Below are 7,408 nucleotides of genomic sequence, written 5' to 3' on the forward strand. Positions count from 1 at the left end.
CGCCGGCAGTGAGCGCACGCCCAGCCCGCGCCTGATTGGCTCCCCCGCCGGGCCGCGCGCCGCCATTGGTGGAACGCCCGCGGGTGCAACGCCCGCCGGAAGCGCCCCCGGAAACTGCGCTCAGCCGCGCCTGGTTCCGCCCGCCAATGCGGCCCCCTCTGCTGAGTGTGAGCACTCGCTTCCTCTTGTGGCTCTTGGCCTTGTCCCCAGACCACGGTTCCCCCGTCCGGGGAGCCCGGGCCACCACTACCCTCCGAGGGCAGACTGAACGCCTCAGCCCAGTTATGACTTCTTTGTGTTTTGAGGCATAGCAGGGTAGTTCATGTAGGGCTCTTACAGATGACTGACTTGGGAAGATTTTCTTCCTGGTGTAGCTACCATGTTAGCACTGAGACTGTGACTCTGTAAGCCGTTAGCATATCTGTGCAGAGGGATAGGAGGGTCACGTCAAGTGCAGGGCAAAAGCAATCCCAACCATTGCTGTGGTATCTAGGCTACCTGTAGGGCCTTGTTACTCCCTGCAACAGGCCAGGAGAGGCAACCACCTTCTTTAAACCACAACAGCAGACCTTGCCACTAGGACTTACCCTGGAACACCAGCTTAAATAGAGCATAACAAATGACAAAAGATGTAAGGAAATGCCTGTGCTTTTTCTATATTACAGAAGTTTAGACTATCAGTAACCATCTCAAATGTAAAAACTATGTCTACACAGACATACAGACATGTCTATAACAGACACAGATGATACACAATAAATGACGCGGCTGTGCAAAGAAACCTCTCCTACAGTCCTCTCTTCTCTGTGCAAACAGCTTTTTTATTGAAAGGCTGTCCCCAGTCAGCAAGATACTGTGTTTTTGTGTGTGTGGTTTGTTTGTTTTTTATCTGGCCCTTTAATCTGGCAGACACAAAAAAAACCCTAAAATGCTCAATAGCTGCTATTTGTACCCATTTTCTTCCTTTCTAGTAAGCATCTATTTTTTAAACTGCTAAGATAGCATGTGCCAACATTCCACTTACCTGGCATTTCAAAACTTTGAGTAGTTTAGTACATGGGAAAAGCTCTAAAATGGAAGATTCAAGCCTGGCCCATGACCAAATGTGGTCTGTTTTGCTTTGGCAGCCTGCACAGCAGATTGAGATGTTGCAGGACATAAGCTTTCATTGAAAGAAGCCTATTTTCTAGCTCTCGCTAAAAAGTTTTAAAAAATATTTAGCCCATGTGTAACTGTTGCACAGCTCTCTTCTTGAATTTGTACACAGCCTGGAACAACAGCCAAAGAGATGCAAACTCTTCTTGGTCATCACCTTGTGGTACAACTTCTGCATCCTCCTTCAAAAGCAGTATTTAAATGACTGAGGTAGTTTACTGGGAACTTAACTTGCACACCTATTACTAGGTGTTGCACAAATCAGTTAATTGCGTGCAAAACAGCCAAATGACTAACATAACTTGCTCCTTCCATAAAATGAATTTGGAACTCTTGCAAAGAGTGTAATATGCTTTATAGCTGCAATAATTGTGATGTAAATTAAGACATTAAATGTGCCACTTCATCCCATCCTAATGTAGCACCAAAGGCAATAGTTTCTCTGGTGTCTCGTAAGCCAAAATGGGGCAATTTACTTTCCTCTTCCAGACGCAAAGCTCACAGAGCAAACCTTTTCAGACCAACCCAAACCAGCAGAGGGCTCCACTGAAATTTGGATAGAGGGTTTGGATTATGTATTTGCCTGCATGTCTAATAACCCTGTCTGCTTCTCATGTTAGACAATTGCATACACATTTGTTCTACCGATACAGATGGAAACAGTTCAGCGTTATCCAGAACCCTGGGAAGGCTCAGTCCTAACCAGAAGGCTGCTCTAGTTCTTCTACACCCCACCCCCTTTTTTTTTGCAAAATAGATTTGCATAAAAGATTGTGTGTGTTCTAAAGTATGCTCCAGCTCCAACTCCTCTCATCTTCCATTTAAGGTTTACAGAACAATATGTATTTCAAAATGACCCAGCATGTCACAGTGGCAGCTATGCAGAATGTCCTCTCTGACTTTGAAAATTCATTAAAAGCTAATCAATGCTACCAAATTACACAGGGATATTGATCTCCATAGCACTTTCCGCCAGTGTTTCAGGGTAGTTTGCAATAAATAGTGTAGATTTAATTAAAACATAATAACATGAAAAAGCATAAAGGTATATGCCTCCCAAAGTCCCTCGCAGTCCTTGGGGGATAGAAAAATCCCTTCTGTTCCTTGTCCTGAATTACTGTATAGAGTGCTTCTGTGCACTATTAAATGTAGTTCAGATAAATAATCCTTAAATAAGGCCAGGAATGATTAGCTGCAGATGAAAATTAAGTGACATGAGATGAGACGTGGACAAATAGCTTCTGGGCAGTGAAGAGCTGCTCTTAGCATGCTGAAGCTCTATTGACACAGGGGCTGTTCTTAAACCCTTCCAGCAGTATGGCAACAACCACACCATCTGTTCTTTGTGGACTCAGTACCAAGCAAGTGATAAACCCTAACTCTGTGCTCTCTCTGAGGACGCTCAGAGAGCTACTTCGGGTATTTATTTTCCCCTGATCAAAAATAAAAAAGGATAAAAAATCTTGAACTAAGAGGCTCTACTCCAGGGGGTTGAAACACTCATTTGCCCTTGCAGCTGAATCCAAGGTACAGACTGCAAGTGCACAGAGAGCACTTTGCAACAGCTGAACCAGTTGTGGATACACCCCCGCTTAACTGAGTTTAACTCTTGTGATCCTGAAAGGAAAGGATAACATCCTGTAATGGAGAGATCATTGCAGATTTCACGCATGTTTGTAGTTCAAAGCAAACCGTCCATTTCCTCATGACGTTTGTTGTTTTCACCTGGTATCATGTCAAAACTGAAACTGCCTTGACCACACCAGGATGTTACCAGTTGTTAGTTAACACAGGGTGCAAAACCCAAACAGCAACAACAAAAAAAACAGACCAGCTGACCCGACCCAGCACAATTCACGTTCCTCCTTAGATGAGAAAAACTGCCTTTTCATCCAAGTGCCTTATGGCTTTCTTGGTTCTTTGGGTAGATGTGATATCTTTTATTAGGCCAACTCAAAAGTTGGGGGGAAAAAAGCTCTTTGCAAGCTTTTGGGCACAAACACCGTGTGTCAGGCATAGGGAGACTCTGCTGGTGTTGTGAGTAAAAAAGGTAGAAAAGAAGCAAATTTACAACAAGCAGGTCTGTGAAAATGCAAATGAGTGGCAATTAGAAAGACAAAGGGTAGAGATGGGTGGGAGGAAGGGAGGAAAATGTGTAGAGGAATGCAAATGGTCAGCTGGAGGCAGGGTATCTGGGGTGTCAGATGTCAGGCAGGTTGTTAACGTGTCATAATCCAATGTCTATATTTAGTCCATGATTTTTTGTATCCAGTAGATTTATGAAGGGAAGCTCATAGGATGGTCTACAAAAGGTGTGTTGCAAATTCCCTTATGGCTTCCTTCTCATTATTTGCCCCTAAAGGTAAAAGAGATTATTGCTGCTCCCTTCTCAGCTAGTTGGAGAAATAGCCTGATTAGTTTGTAATCTGTTTTTAGGACTGTGTGTATGCTTTAAGTGTGAAAAAGAGTGAGGAAGCCAAGCTGAAGAGATGATTTATATGTATTTCTGCTCTATGTGAGAAAATTGGATTTTGTTAAATTGGCAAAGCTAGAAATCTACCCAATTACACAAAAGCTGTACAGAGGTCGCCAACATCTTGGTTCTAAACAGTGCAAGGCCTGATAGCATTCTTGGCTCTGTATTAATTGCTCTCCAGATCCCTTTTTTAGTTGGTGTCCTGCCAGCAGGGGTAGCTTAGGGCTGAATCCACCTGTCATTGAATCCTAGCTATATACTGGCCTTTTCTGGACCCAATCCAGAATATTTTTGTTATGCTAGGTCTTTGAAACTCAGGTGCCTTTCAATCTAATGCCTGGTCCTGTGGTACTGGCCGGCTTCTTAATTTTGTCTTCAAACTCACAGTCTCTTCTGGAGCGTAGCTGCATTACTTCAAGTACAAGTGATCCAAGAAGCACTGCCAGTAATACTCTATTTGTCACCTCAGAGATGGGGAGGCAGTCGCATCCTACAATAATGGGAACCAGAGGGAGTACCATCTATGTTTAAGTGGCCTAACACTAAACCCCTACATTTCTTGCATCTTTGAGACGTTCTAACCTCTCCATTTTTCACATCAAGCCTACGAAATTCAACAAAGGTAATCCCTTTGGGTGTAGACCCATTTTCTTTGTACCTCTAAACAGCATCCAGGTTCAGCTGAACCATAAATTGTTTTTAAAAGATTGCCATTTCCTTCTGTTGCTCATACTCAGCAAAATCATGACTACTTTGCCCCGTTCGTGTTGTTCATCTATTTTCTTCAAAACAAGAAAAAAAGAAAAAAAAACCCAAATACCTCAAAAGGGTTTTCTTTCGCCTGCAAAAAATATTAATATAAGCTTCTGACTCCAATTTCAAGTTAATGTGTACGAAAAACCATCTTTTTGGCAAGGGAACAGGTTTCACATTTCAAGCTTGCAGGGAATTAGGGAGGAAAGAAGTCTTAGCGATACAATGCAAGATACCTTAAAATCCTTTGAGCAGTCCTGGCCCTTGACAGACGTGAATCTGTTGGGATCTACTTTGAACTATAAATCTTTCAAGAACGTTCCGATCTCCTGCTAGTACCTGCAGAAAGCAACGTGCAGAATTACCCAACTATTTACTGCTGCAGAAATGCTGCCTGGCTGCTTCTGGGCTGTCAGCAGGGGGATCATATTTCATTTTGAAAGTAAATAAAAAGCTCTGCCCAGGATTGCTGGAGTTTATATAAACCCGAATTGGAAACTAAAAGGAGAAGAATCCAGCGAAAGATGTTTCTAAAGCAAAAATCAATCTTGCTGGTAAATATAGCAAGACCCAAGGGAATCAGAGGTCATTGAGGAGCCAGCACTCAGTTAGAAGGTGCATGGGTCTCCTATGAAAGTTGGATACAACCACAGCCAAGGAGTTAGTCATTTCACAAAACGGTGTTGCCAAACTGTGCATTATCTTGATGGATAAAACAACTTTTTGCCATCTGCAGCATACCATATGCAACGATCCTGCTGGTGTAACTGTCAGATTGTGCTTTGAAAATGGAAAGGAAAGAAAGGCAAACAGACAGTATTGGATTTCTGAAAAAAATCCTAATTTTTAAACGATATAACCTTGAACAGTTTACAATTTGCTAGCACTGAGTGCCGTAGCATGATGGTCCAAGAAATAGGGAAGAGGGAAGGATTTTTGCAGGTGACACCTTTGACCAACTTAGTTGCACAAGTGGAATAGACTTAAATAAGCTTTCAAATGCAACACGTTCTTCTTTGCCTCATAATTTGCTGCTGGTTAAATAATCCTAATATGACTATTAAAACAGACAAAAAAGTCCGGCAGCTAAGGAGGAAGTCTTAACTTAGTATCACACTTGCAAAAGCGATTCTCAGTTTTACTCTATTTTACCCTCATTAACTCCTGGAAATGAACTTCGGCTCTTTATTCCCTCTCGTGCACTCAGCACCACAGTTATAATTCAGGGGCACGGGGACCCAAGCAGGAAGGGGGGAAATGATGAACGTAATAGGGAGGAGAGCGCTCTGGGGAGAAAAGCGGCCAGGGGAAGACCCTGAAACTCTGAAACCTTCAGGAACAGAGACTGAAACGACTGCTACAGGGAGCTTTAGATGCTGATGTCAAGCTACCATCTGCATTTTTCTCTAGGCAGAGACAGAGCAACCAGGATTCTCCTCTGTCCCAATTAAGTTTACTCCAGCACTCTCCTTCCTGCTCATTCTGCTTCCTCACCTCAGTCTAAGACAAGAAACTATAGGGGCGGGATGGGGGGCATAAAAAAAGTAAGTCTACAAGAGTACTTTACCAATTCCCTCTCTCCAAAGAGATTAGAAAGTTTGTGTAAAGATGATCCAATCCAAAACTAGACACAACATTCATCCGGGAAGTTCCTGGTAAAATTGTGTGGCTACTGGCCATGTCCTGTTTGCACAGGACTGTACCTTGCACATGTAATCAAAACCAACAACCAGATCTGAAACCAGAAAAGCTCTCAGAGCTGTCACACGCAGCCCAAGCAACGCTGAACAAGCAGATCAAACATTATCTAGAGCAAATGGCGTGAATCCGGTGAAACAAGGATTTCTTAGTACCAACAATGTTTCAGCCCCAAGCCCAGGTCACTTCAGGTACTCCCATGAAGGAGCTCTCCTTGCTCGCACAGAAGCCGAGGGTCTTCAGTGAGGCTTTGTATGGACACAGTCACCCATGAGGATCTTACTGAAGCATTGTCCCCAGTTTGTACGTAGGTCTGGAGTCTTTCCAGTGGAAAGGGATTTGCAATTTGGCAAGATCTCGGTTTGTAGTGTATTAGCAATAAAACAGTTTTAAATGCGTACACTCAGCAAAGAGGTTTTAGTTAGAAAGCATCTCCAAAACACGCGTCGTTGTGACTGCTACTCTACGCCACCTCTGCCAAAACCCTGCTTGGGGGGTCCTTATGGTCTCCAAGAGCTAGATATTCTCCACCGTGCACGAAACTAAGAGCTGTTAGTGTTGCTCCCCTTGGTCTCTGGGGAGTTGCACGCTAAGAAACGTCTCACCCAAAACGTGGCACGCTATTTCACGAGTCCAGAACTGTCTGCAATGTATAATTAGGTATCGGACACAGACTGTATGCCTACTCAGAGAAGATCCTCTAAAGACAGAAGAGGACCCGCAGCCGACAGAAGAGGGTGCCTCCCAATCTCAAGGATCCCGGAGAACTTGGACAACCTTTTCTCCGACGCCTCGCGAAGGGTCAAACGTTATCTAGAGCGAATGGTTCGAATCTGGTGAAACAAGAATTTCTCGGTACCAACAAAGTTTCAGCCCCAAGCCCGACAGCTTGCAACGAAACAATTTTTTTTGGAGGGGTGGGTTTTGGCAAAATTCGGCGGTCTCATAAAAGCTCCCATCTCTATGCCAGGAGACCGCTTAAAAACACCGCACCCACGCTCGCCCATCCAAGAAACCATGCCGCAAGCTGAGGTCGACGCGGGACACCCCCAAGTCCAGTCCCCCAAACCGGCGCAGTCCCCAGCTGGGGACCAGCGAAGGGTGTCACTCGCCAAGAAGCATCCGTGCGGCTCTTTTGGGGCCGGCCGTGTCCTCCCGCAGCTGCCACCTGCTCCCGATGCAAGGATGTCTCCGGGCACAAAGAGAGCCAGCCTGGGGGATGGCAGCAGAGGGCTAAAGGCGATGCAGCGGTGATACAGGCCCGGCGCTGGGACAGAGCTGCCCCCTGCCCCCGGGCGCTGGGACGGAGCCCGCCGTGTCCCCGGC

The sequence above is a fragment of the Gavialis gangeticus genome, unplaced genomic scaffold (genome assembly GCF_001723915.1).
Source record: "Gavialis gangeticus isolate Ggan-Ray unplaced genomic scaffold, GavGan_comp1, whole genome shotgun sequence".
Lineage (NCBI taxonomy): Eukaryota > Metazoa > Chordata > Crocodylia > Gavialidae > Gavialis > Gavialis gangeticus.